The sequence below is a fragment of the Ammospiza nelsoni genome, chromosome 1 (assembly GCF_027579445.1).
Source record: "Ammospiza nelsoni isolate bAmmNel1 chromosome 1, bAmmNel1.pri, whole genome shotgun sequence".
NCBI lineage: Eukaryota > Metazoa > Chordata > Aves > Passeriformes > Passerellidae > Ammospiza > Ammospiza nelsoni.
This window is the reverse complement of record NC_080633.1, coordinates 125,470,330-125,487,329: the sequence shown is the minus strand read 5'-3', so window position 1 is coordinate 125,487,329 and position 17,000 is coordinate 125,470,330. Positions and strand designations below refer to the sequence as shown.

The following is a 17,000-nucleotide window of genomic DNA, read 5'->3' as shown; positions in this document are numbered from 1 at the left end:
AAACATTTGGATATCTTGAGTCAGAAAGATCTTTGACCTGAAATTTAATTAAGGAATGGAAAATAGGAAAAGTGAGTGGATGCAGGAGAGGATTAAACAAACCAAAAAAAAAAAAAATCTCTGTTCCTTCAAGATTTTGGTTCTGTTAAATGGTGTAAAAAAGTTTTTTCATAGAATAGTTGAGGCTTATAAATGGCATAAATTTGAAAATTAGGAAGAGTGGAAAATGGAAATTTAGTCATTTGATTCCTTTCTTAATTTTTAACAAAAATGAGCAAGCTACAGGGGAGAATAAAAGGCAGCTGAAGTTGAAGGAAGCACATTTGTAGCATCTATGTCCTAATGAGTAACATTAGGAAGCCATATGTGAGTATTTAGTCTTGACTGTAATGGATTGAATACATTTGGTCTTGTCTGAAGGAAAAAAGCCCAAATCACTCAAGTACATGGGTGAAAAAACAATTGGAAATTCTGGTTACTACAAATGGAAACCAAAGAGCCATGCTCAAATTCTTTCACCTCAGATGAGGTGAAAGTTTCACTTCCACTATCAGTGTTTATTAGACAGGTGAGAAATAAATTTTTAAATTACATCAATTATTCTTAAATACTTTACTGGATGTATAGTAGTTCATAAGTACTGTAATGTTGCAAACCAGCTTCCATAAGAAAAAATATTTAAGAAAATTATTTGCATCCTTTTAGTACAGAAGATTAGACTTATATTGGTAGATGTCAGATCTTTGTAAGGCTTTGACGTGACAGCTCTGAGAAGGGGCTGTGGCCACATGCAAGTTATGCCAAGCTAAAAATCCACATGACCTGAGTTAGTCAAGAGTTAAAGAGCTTTTAACAGAGAACAGTGTAGACCCAAATGATCTGTGCCCAAGTGAAATACTTCAGTTTGATCAATAGCTCAAAATGAAATACAGATCTTTCAGCAGTGGGGGCAGCCTGCTGTGTATTTGTCTTCCTTTGTGTAGGAGATTTGCACTTCCCAGCTCTGCCAAGCTCCCAGCCAGAGGCAGAGGTGATGCTTGAGTAAGTGTAATTTTGTGTTTGGTCTCCCATAGATGGAGAGGACCTGCTATGATCCAGCATTTGTCTCAGGCAAGTAGAAGGAGCTGATGAGGTTCAGGTACCGATGCCACGTAACACTACAAATAAAACAGCCACAAAAGTAATGCTCTTGGAAAGAAGGAATAGCAGTGACAAGTTTGACTGGAAAAACTGTAATTGAGGCAAGTCTAGAATAAGCAGTGTTATCAAGTTGGTTTTCATCAACAGCTAATCCAAATTTAACTAGGATCTCTCGGGTTCAGGCTTCATTATCACCTAATGCAGGCTGAACACGTCTATCTGGACCCATTGGAGATTTGATATAACACCTATTTAGAGAAGTAATTTACAAGTGTTAGTCTTATCTGTATGGCCAGAGATGTTCATAATTTGTTTAAAGATGTTTGCTTTGTATTTGTAAAGACTGATTTTGCTGTCAGGGAATTAGAGTGGCAGTGACTAAGTCTTGGCGTACGTCTTTGGAGAAAGAATCTCTTGGCCTTGTGTTTTCAGAAAACTGAATATTGAGTCCCTCTTCCTCTTAGTTGTAGATGGAAAGTGGCAGTCTGAACATGTGTGTGTTTTAAAATCCTGTAAGCAAACCAGAATTTTTAGAATAGCATCATACTAAGAAATCTCATAGTTTTTCTACATCTCCAAAGACACAGATGGCACCTTCCTGTCCCTGCCAGTGAATGTGTGTAGTGCTCCTTCCTCTTGCATGATTTTATGGAGAAGTTCTTCTCTGAAACTACTATTTTGTGGTTCCTTAATCCATGACAGAAGTCTTCTGCCACCTAGGCTGCCCTGGGTAATATCCTTGTGTTTTTATACACCTGGAGAGCTAAACAGGTGTGAGATAGAGGTGAGGGCTATCTCAGATTGATGGGGTATGTCCAAAGATACTGCAAGTTAATGGAATTGCTGGGAAATTATACCAGTGAAATTCAGGTCTTCTTCTGTACTTCTGCAATAATTGTGAGAATAGTCTGAAAGTATTCATTTTTTTCATGGGGCCCTGGCAAATAATATCTGCATCTTTACTTGCCATAGATGTGGCAAAAAAAGACAGTAAGATCTTTTAAGAATGAAAATCAAGTAGGGTCACAAAGATTCAGAAGCAGAAGTATCTCCAAATAAAAATTCAATAAACTATGTCATATAAACAACTTACATGTAAGTGATAAATCTCTCTACATCTGTTGACCAGTGTAAAGACTGAGTTTTGTCTTTCACATTGGAGTTTATGTAGACTAAGTACATGAAATGTAAAGGTACAACTTGGGATGAAATGAGATGGCACAGGCAGGCTCCTCCACTCCAGACTCAAGATTTCCAAGAGAAATAACCATCTTCAGTGTTCTTCACTACCTCCAAGCCAAAATACACCATTTTTAGGCAGCTATTTATGTTATGTTGTGGTTTCTAAGTGTTGTGCAGTAAAAGACGAAAGTGATATGAGAAGAGTAACACTGAGGACCACTGATTTATGTGGACTGGAAACTTAGGAGAAGCAGAAAAAGGGGAAGCAGAAAAAGGAGAAGGAATAAAGCTGGCCTGGTGCTCTTGATTATACTTGACCTGTTTTAGTTGAAGCAGTTCTGCTTGCCTCTGGCCACAAGAATTTCCTAATGTATTTTACCATTAGATGTTGCATCCTTTACTAGGACTTGAGTGGTGTTTGTAGGCTGACCCCTGCACAATTCTCCTTTCAGACATCCTTTTGACTCTGAATAACCACCTCAGCACTAGTTTTTAAAGTTTTGACATTACTTATGTCATTCTGCAAAAAGCGATTTGTACTGTGAAAATGCCCCTGGAAGCTACTCTGAAATATGTTCTAGATGTTTACAGTGTTCAGTCAAAGAACATCTGATTTTGTTTATTGCCGTGGAGTTGTGGGGCTCTGCTGAAATAAAGCACTCTTGAACCTGCTTAAGTCCATTTGACAAGATGCCTAAGACAAATTTTATCTTATTAATTTATAAAAGGAAATCCTTAAGAATTGTTATTAAATAACAAAATTAGAAGAGATGATTGCTCATTCACAGCTGTCCTGTATCAGCTTAATTTTGAGTGCAAGATGCAGAGTTTTACAGGTCTGTTTCTATGCAGGCACTGAACTGAGCACTACTGCTCAGTTCTCCTGAAGATTATTTTGGAGTTTAGCTTCAGTGAAATGCTTTAAAAGAACATAATTTTTTAAAGTGCTTATAAATTCCCTCTAGAAGTCACCCTCTTACTTTGCTGTCTCATGTTACAAACTCGAATATTTTAATTTGTAAGAGGTGTGTCTTTGATTGTTCATTACTCAAGACAACCCTTGCCAGAGTGCCCAGAAATACAAGAGCAAGAAAGAGCGCTGAGAGGTGGGGCAGCAGGGTGGCTGCCTAGCCCTGATCATCATCTCAAGGCTGATCTGGTAGGACTGGCTAAAAGGGTGACATAGGCCCCTGGGAGATTGCCAGCAAGTCACCAATTAATACTAATTGCATGGGAAAATACTGTGAGGGTGGTTCATCAGGGACTGGAATGAGTTTATAGCTGTGCTGCACCCAAGGGCTGTGTGTCCCTTGGTGTTTACTTCAAGAAGAAAACACAGTGTTGCTTGCTGCTCTATTCACTTGCAATGTTTCTAGATCTGGACTACAATTCATGTGGAGGAGCGTGAAACATCTCACATCTATCACAGAGCTTGGCTTGTGAATATTTGAGTTAAAGTGCAATATTCTAATTGGTTTCAGCAGGAATCATCACTGTCATCTTGAGCCAGACATTGCTTTTCATTTTCTCACAGGAAGGAAAACAAAGCTGAAGTTGCATGAACTATATGCACATGATAGTCCTTTCAAAACAAGAAAACTATGGAAAACTATGATTTTAAAAGGGCTTTTGGCTTTGCCTCTCTGATTTCCAAGGAAAGCTTTGCAGAAAACTGGGATTTAAGCTGCTGCTGTCTCCTCCTCTGCCTGGTGACAGCTGTAAACATCTGCTGAGGATGCCATTTATTGTTTCATCCTCTCGTTGCTCATGGGGATCATGAAGCATCGTGCCTTCTTGAAAATGGAGCTGGATATGCTGTGGGGCAGGAGCGGACAGGCAGCGTGCTCAGGGGCTCTGGAGTGTGGTTAGCGGGGCCGAGAGCAGCTGCTGTGCGTGTGCTGTCCCGGGGATCAGGCACAGGGAGAGGGGCAGAGCCGCTTTATTTCCCGGCAGGTTTGGAGAAGCAGGTGGCAGCAGCCGGGCTGGGAAGGGCACGTTGCCCCGTCGGGCACTGCGATTTCGCCTCTTCTTCCTCCTCTCGAAAAGGCAGACGAGGCTTCCAAGTCCTAAATTGCATTTTGTCTAACTCCTCCCCTATTCCGGCTGCTTGCTCATGCAACCACCCACGGATCCGAAACAAAAATGTGTGAAGCGAGGCAGGGAGGGCTCTTGCCAGCGCAGATCCCGGCTCCTCTCTGGGCCCCGTCGTGCGCTGCCACTGCCTCGCTCCTGGGCACGGCGGAGCTGTGCCTGACCATAAACACATCGGCATTTCTCTCCCATCCCTCCTCATCACCCTGTGCTCCAAGAGGAAGAATAAGAAGCAAAAGAGGTGCGGGGCTGCGGATGAGCGTGTCTTTGTGGCGGGCTGACAGAGGCGGCATTGTTCGCGGGCTGTGCCCGCCTGGCAGCCGGGAAAGTGGGATCTGAGCCCTGCAGGCGGGATCGGTGAGGCTGTGCCCGCCTGGCAGCCAGGAGAGGTGGGATCTGTGCCCTGCATTCGGGATCGGTGAGGCTGTGCCCGAAGGTGGGATCTGTGCCCTGCATTCGGGATGGGTGAGGCTGTGCCCGAAGGTGGGATCCGAGCCCTGCATTCGGGATGGGTGAGGCTGTGCCCGAAGGTGGGATCCACTCCCTGCATTCGGGATCGGTGAGGCTGTGCCCGAAGGTGGGATCCGAGCCCTGCATACGGGATGGGTGAGCGGCCGGGACAGGGTGAGCAGCTCCGAGAGCTGCGTTAATGCCCGGAGGGAGTGTCAGAGCTCAAACAGCTTCTCTTGGTATCTTCTTCTGCACAATGCAAAGAGGGTCTAAGATGAGGAGTCCTTGTTAACCAAAGGTAATATTTTTGTCTGTAGAGTAGCATAAGTTAGTGGCCATTGCTGCTATTTGGTTGTTTATTAAAATAAGAGTGATACAACAGGGAGGAAAGTTATGAAGTGCCCTGTGCTCTGCAGGAGAGTAAAGCTTCATTGTGCTGAGGGTTATTGAAGTTTGGCTATTGCCCTTTATGTGGGCTTAGTTTGTGTTACCAGTAATAAGAAGATCTGTATGTGTTCCCATCAGAGGAAGAAAGGACTATTTAGTTTCCTTCTCCATCTTACTTTTTAAGCCAAAAGTTACTATTTATATGCAATATTAAATTAATTATGCTAATAGAAATACATTGATATATAGACAAGGTAAATACTTCTTATTACCAGAGAAAGTTCCTCACCTCTCAAGGTACTCCCTGGAGTACAATGCATCCTGTACAGTCGTAAAAACATTAACATTTGTTGCACATACCTCAGCAGAAAGAAAAATCATTGTTGCATTTATTTTTCCAGCCACCTTGCAATAACTATGATTACACACTGTGCCAAGCAGATTTTTCATTGTTGTGCCAGTATTTCTCATGTGCTCTTAGTACATCAATCCTATTTTAGTGGGTTTTAAATGACTATTTTTTTAGTTTCTAAGATATATTTTGTCCAAGTGTCGGCTGTTCATATTGCTGTCTGTTCTTTGTGGTTGACAAGTCTGTTTTTGAGAGTGTGTACTGCTATTTGGGATGATAACAAGTATGGTCTTAAAAGCACGAACCTTGTGGCTGTTGCTCATCTTTTGTGTCCAGGCTGACATGCTTTTGGGGTGAACGGGCTCAGCTGCATTGAAGACTCCCCACACAACTCTAAATCTGGAGCTCTTAACAACACAAGTGGTGTTTGGAACGTCTTTTCCTAAGAAGGGGTTAAAATGAGGCGAGTGTGGTTTGTGCACTGAGGAACGTGACTGGGTCCTGCCAGTGCAGCGCCGTTTGTTCTGTGCAATTTGGGAGAACACAGCTTGTACCTCCTGTTTGCCTGATGGCACAGAGCGGCCCCAGAGGACACACGCTGCTTTTGTGCTTCTGCTCAGTTTTAATCTTTAGGGAGCAACTGTTTCAAAGAATAAACACATTGCCTTGTAGGAGAAACTCCAGAAAACATCCTGCTGGTGACAGCGGCAGCCGCTGCCCATCATCCCGACGCTGCTCTGCCAAAAGCGGCGGGGCTCTGTGAGCTGGCCTGCCAAAGGCTGGGAGCTGCAAACTCTGTGTTCCCGAGGATGGCCAGAGGAAAGCAGCTTTCAAAGAGCTGAATTAAAACTGTGAGGCTGCTAGCTGCTGGCTCAAAATGCAGAATCTGTGTTTATCCTGGCCCCCTCAGCCCAGGGATTTCTGGCATCCCCTTTCTGCTGCAGTGTCTTGCCCACTAATCCCTACACACCCCTCAGGCTACTTGGTGGTGGGGCTGGTTGGGCACCAGGCAGGCAGGTGATGAGCCTGCTCACTCCCTCCATGCAGGCTTTTAGGTTAAATCAAAATTAGTTGTTTATTATTTTGAATACACTGCCTCATACTGGTGTAGAGCCTCTTACTTTTCTTCTACTGATTGGTTTTAACGGGCAAACAAAGTTTCATTTGCTGTTAGTTTTAAAAAGTGGAGTAAATACATGTCCCACACAAAATAATCCCACCAAATAATATTTGTTTGCTAGATGTTGCATGCCTCACTTATACACAGACTTTAATAACACATTTCCTTCAGAGTATATGACACTAAGTGGGCAGGGTCAATTTAAAATAAATAGCTTTTGCTTGCGAAGTTGACTTCAGTCTATTGTATATGTTTCTGTAAACAAAAAGATGCAGCAGAGTTTGGGATGGACATAAGCACAGACAGGGGTTTTGAGATAATGTCTTAACCAGTGTTTCATCGGTTTTTCAGCCCAGAAGCTTTTGCTTCCTCACTGGGAGAGCCTGTATGAAAACCTGTGTGGATGATGTTATAAGGTAAGGAGTACACCTTAGGTGTGCTCTTTAACTTCTTAATTTTGCATTGCTACAGAGTCTGTGTGAGAAGTTGCTGCACTCTATCTAATTTTTTCTCAGAGAGACTCTGTTGTTTGGTAGTAACAAATAAATGAGCAAGACTGTTTATGGTGTAGATGATGATATGTCTTAAATGCTGTTGAATTTCAGCTTTTCTGCTACGAGCCTCAAACTGTCCCTGTGGGGAGAGGCTCTTGCTGTGTGTCTGGGGTCTTGCTCTCTTGCTGAGGTCTGGAGGACCTCCTGGTGCAGCATCACTCGCAGTGTTACCTCCAACTTGATAATGTTGCATTAAAACAGGAGTGTGCAGTGTGTTTTCTGATTCCCCGAAATATTGTCACTTTGTGGCATTCCCCTGCTGACGTTAGTGTCACCTTTCCTTCTACACTGGTCCCTGTCTGGGTAGCAGTCCCCATCACCTCTCTTGCCCTGCAGACATGGTGCACTCCAGGCTTTTTTCCTCAGGCAGACTGATGATCAGTGAACAGCACCATTCTCACCTCCTCTCTCAGGTCCTCATGCACTGAGTCACCAAATCATTTGTCAATAAATGAAGAATCTGTTTGAAATAAATTGATGAGGAAATGTGGAAGTCTTCTGTTCTGGGGTCCTAAAAGGCAGGCTTTCCTGCTAGGCAGTTCACAAGCCTGCATGCATATTGCAAAGTCTTAGCAGTGTTAGTATAGTACAGCTGTGCTGCATATTTCCTTCATCTGCTTGTTTAGAGACACCCAGAATATTCATCTTAATCATTTCCGCTGCATAGTAGGTACAGGAGGAAATACCAGGGAGAGCCCTGTCACTGGGAAAATGCATCATTTGAATGTGTAATGTAAATATTTTAGCTAAGCAAATGTAAACACTGTTTTGCCTTTAGGATGGGAAAAGGCTGTCGCAGTCAGAAACGAGCTGACATAAGAGTGACCCTGTATAGATGAGATACAAAATTGTGTTCACACATTTTGGTAATCAAAACAGAGCCCTTAATGAATTGCCTAGTGTGAAAGGAATTACAAACACAAATGTGCCTGACACAAGGCATTAGGAAGTTGCTGCTGTATTAATGCTAGAATGAAGGACTTTTCAGGATTCATGGGGATCCAAGGTCTATGGGGAGGATGATGGGAGATAAGAGAGGTAAGATGATGAGAGATGTGCTATGGTGAGGGCTAAACAAAGGCTGGAGACTCTCTGGAGGGAAAACTAAACTTCTAAGTGTGCTCTGAATGTCCATGCTTCTCTATGTCACTGACTATGAGTTGTTGAGTGAGTTGTGTTCATCATGCCAGGACAGTAAATTCAGAAGTTTTCAAGGGTTAGAAGATGGTAGAAGCAACAAATATGCTAGATTCTGTAAGAAGCCCCTTATTGCATTCACAGCCATGCTGTGGTTTTTCAGCCAGTGGATTCAAAGGAAAGCAGAGTTCTTAGGGAGTTCAGAGTGGTTGCTCATCAGTTCTGCCTCAACTGGCTTTGTAAGTGTGTGAAGACTTATGTTCGAGTGGTAGTGCTTGATGGAAACCAAACATGTGGTTTAACTTTTGGTACTGAAGTTGGTCTTGAAAAACAGCATGGGATCCAGAATCCTCCCAGATACCACTTGACTTCATTGTGCAGTAAGTGGTCTTTGGGCATTCATCAGATTGCTAAGCCGAAGAAACATCTGGAGATGATTTTGTTGGCTGTATGTTCTAGCCCTTGAATTGTTAATGTCAGAGGAGGAAGAAACGACACAGAGGATTTGTCTAGACTCCATAGATTGCAAGAAACTAGTTAGATCTTATTCTGAAGGCACAGGTTCATGTAAACACCCAAGTGAGTGAGCTTTCATTACTGGAATAGCTGGGAGATTTTTTAAGGTTGATTTTTGCTTGTATTACCAACAATGGATAATATATTAACGTCTGCCTCACGTTTGCTATTCCTTTGTTGTAACAGCTGGAAATTTACATTTACACATAGGCCTCAGAGCTAAAAAATGTCATTCCCTAGGTTAAAAACCCATAATGATTTTTGTTGTTCTCCTTGATAGGGAGAACTGAAAACAAGGAAAAGACAAACAGGAAGGGTAGCCCCAGACGATAAAGGCTCTCAGTTGGAGCAAAGATTAATCATGTAGAGTGTGGCCTTGAAAGTGTCATTGTCTGCCACTACTACAGCAATTTAGCTATAGCCAAATGAGCAAATCTATCTATTTAATTATCTAAAGAAAGTAGAAGAAATCAAATAATAAACATCATCAGTGAAAATACAATGGCTTTTTTTTTCAGTACAGAGAAAATTAAAAGCCCCTCTTGTGTGGATGAAAAGTGTTCGGCATTGATGAGAGTAACTTCAACATTATCACAGAATCAAACTTGTGTTGCTAGAAAATCTAATCATTTTGTGCAATAACTTCTTTTAATTATTCTCTTGAATACAGATAATCCAAATCTCCTTTTTCTCCCATACAGATGTATCAATTTGAATGGGAAAGCATTAATACAGTCAAGAGCAAGAACTTCATTTTTTTCCTTTATGGGCAGGAAGTTCATATACGTTTCCTAAAGGGCTGTATTATGCCTTTTTAAAAAATAATTTTTAAAAAGGATTTAAAATTAGATGCTGTGTTTTAGCACAGGGAAAAAGGTAGGAACAGATTGGTCTGTAGCGCTAAATTCACAGCATCATTTTTCTAAAATAAAGTTATATTATTTGAAAGCTGATGAGAGAGAGGGAATTTAAGAGATGGGAACTGCAATTGAAAAATTTTTGGAAGGAGATTGTAAACTTCAGGGCGGAAGGGAGTTAGATAAAAGAATCTGTGAGAGTGGGAATAATAATGTGAAGAGGAACAGACTGTGCTGGTGATGTCTTTTGGCCAAGGTTTTGAAAAGAATTCAGAATATGATCTGTAATCCCTGTCTTTGAGGGGGGGAATGGGAATTTTTCCATTTACAGTAAAGTTGAGTGAGAATGTCATTGCTCCAGCTGTTAAAATATTTTGAATTCTACTTCAAACTGATTATTTATTGCAGTGTTAAAGTATAGACTATTGTGGACAAAAGAAAAAGAGAAATTGGAATCTATCCCAAAAGGTGGGTTGAAAGTATAATTTATGCTTCCCTGAGAGGGAATGGGACTGCTTGTCCAGTTCAGCTCATTCCAACCTAGTTCTCTGAGAGACTGCTTTTTAGGAAGCCTCTTTGGATAGATACAGCTGGAGGTGAACAAATCTCAAGGTTCAAATTTGCAAGGGAAACTTGGAAGCCTCTGTGAAAGCCAGGGATAAATAGGATGCATATTTTGAGGCTGGAAGTGCCCTCTGAGTGTGACTTTACAAAGCACGTGAGGACCACGGCATCCCAGGCATCTCTGGCACACGCTTGAGAACAGAGCTGTGCAAGGCAGAGTTTCTGCAGGAGGTGGATGGGCTACTTGGGCTGCTCCTGTGCCTGCAGCCTTTTCAGCAGCCTCTCTTTCCTCATGGTACTGAGCAGTACACCATCTTTGCCTGCTCAGTCATTTCTATGTAACACAGTCTTCACATTCATATCTACATAGAACCAGCTCCGGATGAATAGCAGTAACTTCCACCATTAGGTAAATATGTCTGTGAAATGAATTTATCCTTCTGCTGTTTGGACTGTCAATAGCCTTGGACAATCTGCTGTCATCAGACTGACTTGGGTTCTTAGTTTTGCTTCTGTGGCACAGCCAGTTCCATTTCAGTGTATGTGAATTAAAGAGAGTGTGCTCTAATAATATTTTATATTTACATGGCACATCTCATCCCAGAGGACTTTATAAATCATGTATATTCAACACCTCTGACCTTTCACAGTCCCTTCAGAGCTGGAGAACAAGCATTTTACAAAAGCAATAAAACCATAGGAATTTTTTCTCTGTAATACTGGGGGCAACTCATTAATTACAGAATGAATTTTATGTTCCCCCAGCTACAGCTCCACTTTGTAAAGACCTTTATTGAAAATTTCTTCAAGATAAGATGCATGATCTTGCATTTTGTGTACACCACGAACAAAGGGCTAATCCATCCTTTTAAAACTGGACCCCTGGAAATATTTCACTCTTGCGTCTAAATGAACATAAAAGTGTCACTGCCTCTATACCTTGGCTGTCATTTTACCAGTAAATTGTCACCTCTTCCTGAAGGATCTGCCCAAAATGCCATAGTCTGCCTTCCCCCTCAGCTGCTACACATCCTCCCATCTCAGTGTGAGAAATACAACAAAATAGATGCATCAGAAAAACTATTTACTTGCTTTTGAGGAAGTCAAATGTGACTGATCCTCTGAGGTATCAAGCTGAAGAAATTCAGCATGTCTGTGCATTTGGTCAGCATATGCAGAGGAGGGATGAGCAGGGCCAAAGATACAAGGCAGATGAGGAGGAGGATGGTGATGAATTCATTGTCCTGGCACTTGGTGCCTCTTCCTGTAACATTAGGAGGATGACCCAAAGCCTGTGGCTATCAGTGTCTGTGCCTGCAGCACTGGGTCAGTGAGGGACAGTGTGGGGCCCTTTGTCTTCCCAGAGCATCCTCCTTGTGGTGCACAGAGGCTCAGCTTATGTGCAGGACTACCTCAGTGGGATCAGATTCCCTCTACTTGGAGAAAAAACTCCAGAGGAGCTGCTTTCCTGAATTTTAAAGAAGAAAATGGACATGCAGCCTGTCTACATACAGTCTTTGCTTGGCCATTTTGTGGGTTGATTTGGGTCTTATTTAGTCTGTTGTTTTAAACAGAAGGACAACAACATTTCTATTCTAGTTGTACAATTCAGCAAACAGATTACAAAACCACAGTTAAGTGTGACTGTCATGGATAGTAACTCAGTTAATAATAGATTAAAGAATCTTTAAGTTTTCTGTGTATTGTTTTGCCATTTGTCTCTCTTTGTAGCTTGTCTGGATTTAATATAGTTTATTCCATTTAGGAGCATTACTGAGACAAACCCCATTAAAGCAGGCATTATAGTCCTTGTTTTGATTAGCACTCAAGGCCACTAGATAATGATGCTTAAAAAAAAATCTCGTCTTTCTCCCATGGTCATTAGCACTGTGATCATTGCCAACCTTCATACAACAGTGTAAGTTGTTTTTTTTCCTAAATCTCAGAGCCAATTGTGAATGTCTGTAATATAGTCTGTGACATTTGAACTGTAACATTTATCTCAAAAATAGCAGTTCTTGCTCTTTCAGTGCTCATACTTGCAAGAAATTGGATCTTTATATGTAAGACAGTCAAAAAATATCACTTAACTAGCCAATATTTTTCAAAGCTATTTTATTGGGGCGATTTTTGGTTTTTTAGTTTCATGTTGTGGTGAGGCTTTCTGGACATTCAGGTATGCACATGTTCTTCTCAAACAACACCCTGACCAGGGAAAGACATTTGCACCACTCCTAACAATACCAGACCATTTCAGCCCTGGACTAATATGGGCAATTAAAATAATTTCCACACATCATGTTTAAACCAGTGACATGTAATTCTAGGACAAAGCCTCTCAGCACCTCTTTCCAATATTCATCTGCACTCAGAGGATAAGCAGCTGCTATTACATGCTAATGTCTTTTTGAGGGTGAATGGCCATTTTAGGGCATGTTATTAACTCTGTGCAAATCAGTGCATTTTCCATCTTAGTGTACAGAGCTGACTTCACATGCTGTTCCTTTTACAGATTTTAGTTCTGTTAGCCAAAAAGAAAAATGAGAAAAATGAGGCATTTGATGAGTTTGGGTTGGCATCTTGAAGGATGGGGCAGGTCCATCTGCAATTACATGTTCAGGCTGTGGGGACCAGACCTCTCACCTCACAGGCTTGTCAAGTTGCAGGTCTTAGGGCAAAAGGCCAGCCAGAACAACTATAATTTTTAATAACACAGCTGACTTATTTTACTTTATTGCTGTGTTTTACCTTATGTAGATGTACACTGGGAACCTGGAAAGAGGCACTCACTCTAGTGTTTGTTTTTATCTTTTCAGACCCAAGTCACCCTATGTTCCCACTAACTTGCCAGATCCAGGTGCAGGAGCCCAGCAGACTCCTGAGATCCTTTGAGCTGCTCATTAAATCCTCAGAGCAAGCTGGATTCTTCTTTGCATGAGCAAACTTCTTTATTGAGATAAAAATTCTTGCTTTTCTCCCCCTTCTCTTCTTCCTGAAAAGGAAAAAAATGAGTGCCCACACACGCATACATACACACACACACACAAAAAAAAGTGGTGTAGCATACAAAGCTTTAGCATAGACTTGCTTTGGCTTAAGACTGGCTTGTTACTACCAAGAGTTTGTTTCTTGCTGTGGCCATGATCCCCTAGCCTCTGCTCCAGCATTTAGGGGACTCATGTGGGATGAGTGGCAAGGAGTGCCAAATATTAATTTTGTTGAACTGTTCCAGGATTCTCCAAACCTTCTCAGCACAGAAACCTTTTTTATCATATTGCAGCCCAAGCCACCTAATCTGTACTCTTCTTGTTTGGACATTTAAATGAATTTTGCTCACTAAGGCATCCAGTTCTGTTCTATTCCTACTATTTGTTTTGTCTAGCCTTGCTCAGAGTAGATAATTAATGCAGTAGTTAAAATACCGTCATCTTAATGCTCTTTCCCATGGATGAAAACCTGCTTGTCTCAGAAGCTGTTATGCATGAACCATGTAGAAGAATTAGCTTCAGAGTGGAATAACCCTGGATTTATTATTCAACCAGTCACCACACTAACCTGGTTTTTTTTCCTGTTATTATTCTTACCTAAGTAGTTGCTACAGTTGAAAGGCATCTCCCAAAACAGAGGACAGAAGCAGATCACTGGAAGATCTTTTAAAAAATCCATTTTAAAAAAATGTAAATCCTCACTTGTGAATTCCTGATAAATGCTGAATAAATTCCCACAGTTCATAATTTCTCATTATTTATTTAATTTATACACCATTATAACTGTGAATGAGGCTTTACAAAACCACAGGGACACAATCTTTGCCCTGAAGAGATTGTAGCTGAAATTAGACACAACATATGACCAATTATTTCAATAGACAAAGCAGGATTACACCAAATAAAAATGGTTCTTGTTGCATATCTTGTGTATATTGTAAGCTTGTAATAATACAGTTATTTGGAAAAGACCTGTTTGTGCCCCTGAATGTGGTGATTTGTAACAAAGCTCTAGAATAAAACCATCATTAGTGTTTGCTGGTTTAAACCAGAAAACCTGAGACACTAATGACTAATGGTTGCTTTCCTACAGGCAATTTAATTAAAGAACTGGATTTAACAGAGGATGTATTCAGTATTCATTTCTAGCTGCTGTGGCCTCCAAGGATCTTCAATTTTAGGCCCATTTTGAAGATATTGTTTGCCTGGTGCATTTTATTGCATGGTGAAGGCAGAGCCTCTTGGAGGCTCTAACAGGACTCCACACTTGCTTCAGCCTAATCTTGGGCACACAGTGAATAATAAGATTTTTCTGAATTTTAAGTGAAGTGTCTTATTCCATACATATAGAGCTCTTTTCCTACTATTTAGTTACAAATACCAGTGTAATATTTTATATCCAGGAAAAAGCCATAATTGTGCAGTACATCATTGTTTAAGTGTTCCTCAGCAGAAGAGGCTACCATCCTCTTATAAATATGGCATGTACTTGTATCAAATCCTCAGGCTTTATTTTGACTTTGAATATTCAGACCTTTTTCTTGACAGGACTTTAGCTAATGAACTGAGGTTTGGCCACTATTTCCAGAGCTCTGCCAGTGCAGAGCTCGTCTGATCCCCTCTCTAGATGAGGAAAAAGGTCCATGGTGGGAGCAGGTCAGGGCTGGGTGAAGGGAATGGGGCTGGAAACCTCCCCACCTTCTCCTCCCCTGCAGCAGGTCAGGGCTGGGGTTTTATTCCCCAGCAATTAGCTCAGATAAAAAGAGGATTAGGGTACCTGCTTGCCTACCCCACAGGATTCTGGTGTGGCTAATTAGTCAATATTTGCACAGCTCTGAGAAGATGCTTTAAAGTGCCAATTATGAATAATAATTATCTTCTGAAGATGATTGGGAGTCCACGTTTGCGTGTTGATTCAGGCCACAGGAGTCAGTCTTTCAAATAACAGCTCTTATTTAAATGCCTTGCTGCTTCCCTATCTCATGTTGTGTGTTGTTTTTTTAAGGATGATGAGAAACATTAGTTTACCCTCAGGAAAGGCCAGGTCTGACTGTTTTTAATAATGAGTTATGTACTTAGTCACAGTAGGTAAATTTACAAACCAAGCAGGACACACTCGGAGATCGATTCTGTGTGTTGGGCAGATGGTTTTACACAAAACGTTCAGCAGGACAAGCCTGCTGAGACTTTAAAACAAACACTGCTAAGTAACATTGCCATAAGCCTCTTAATATGGTGGCAATGCCTGATTTACACTCTGCAGAGCTCCTACTTTATTTATATCTCATCTATTTACTGGCGTGTAATAGATTTGCTCTGGGAAGAGCTCGATCTGGGCAGGTTTGCTTTGAAGGCTGACATTTCCAGTTGGAACTTATTCCAGAAAACAGTAACTAGTCCTCAGCACCAACTGCAGGGCACTAAGCTATTTTATTAGTAACAGCACACCAGTATTAAAGACAAAGCAAGAACAGCCTACAAAAGAAGTCCGTGACTGGACTTCAAATTTTTGAGATTCCTGGAAACTTTCTATTGCAGCAGAAATATTTTTTTATTTTTCTTAACATCTCTGCATTTTCTTGTCATTTTAGAAATGTTGCTCGTCTCTTTAACTGGATAGTAAGAGGCTTAATTATTTATTCTACTTTTATATGAGCTAATTAGAGAAGTGTTGCCTGTAATTTAGTTTTAATATTTGAGTTTGTATATCTGTATGTTAATGTTGCATTAAATAAAAGGAAATCAACAGTTGTACTTAATTCTACAGAGAGAACAAAATCTTGCCTCCAGTTACTATACAAGAGCAATTGGGAACAAAATTGGGCCAGAAGTTCCTTGCCTTCTATCTCTTTGCAGTAACATAAAATTTTAATGGAGAAAAATTACACAAAAAAGAACACTTTGTTTAAAAATGTTCATAAAGGGAAAAGAACTTTTTTTGTTTTTTTGCCTGAATAGAGGTCTTTTGATAGTTGTTTGCTAATTTTATGCTTATACATGTGTTCAGTAGCTGCATAGGGACATTAAACACAATGTTGATATGAGCCCACACATTGATGCTCCAGCAGAGGGGTCTTAAATATTCATATGATGACTGGATTTGTGTTGCTTTATTTGCTTCTTTTTTTTTCTACCCAAAGTCCTAAGCACCATCAGATAATTAAACATTACAGGATCTGTGATAGTGAACATTTCTGAAAGTCTGGACATTAATTTTGTGTCCTGCCAGCTGGAAGGAGTGTGATGCTCTGGCATTGTTTCACTTGGAGAAAAGTGTTTTTCTGATATTAGACTCAAATGTTTCATCCCTGAATAAATCTTTATGGCTTTTGGAGAAGGATTTAAGTGCTAAGAGCATTCAGCTTTGTATAGGAAAGTACTTTAGAGGAAGATGTTTGTGCCTGTGCAGTAGTAAAGCATACCATTGCTGGTGTGAGATTCAAGTGCAACTGAAAATTCCTAAATTTAGGCAAGTATCTGCAGGGCACCTTCAGGCCCCTTCAGCTGCTCATGCAGAAGCAGCTGGTGCCATTTGAGGTGCCCTGGTACATTTTTCCTCGTTTCTTAATAGCTGTTTGAGAAGTGTGAGAATTGGCCCTGTGCCATGTCTGCTGACCTCATCCAGGTGCAGATTTCATCTGCCTAAAGAGAGGGCAGTGAATG

General features: G+C 41.0%; 1 protein-coding gene across 2 annotated transcripts in view; it reads left to right on the top strand.

Annotated features, from left to right (window-relative positions):
* Positions 1–17,000, top strand: part of PAG1 (phosphoprotein membrane anchor with glycosphingolipid microdomains 1) — a 106,211-nt gene that overhangs the window by 55,554 nt on the left and 33,657 nt on the right. For both annotated transcript variants that reach the window (XM_059489081.1, XM_059489070.1), the window contains one exon: positions 7,074–7,138. The gene's annotated coding sequence lies outside the window, so the exon portion shown is untranslated. The remainder of the gene's footprint in view (positions 1–7,073; positions 7,139–17,000) is intronic.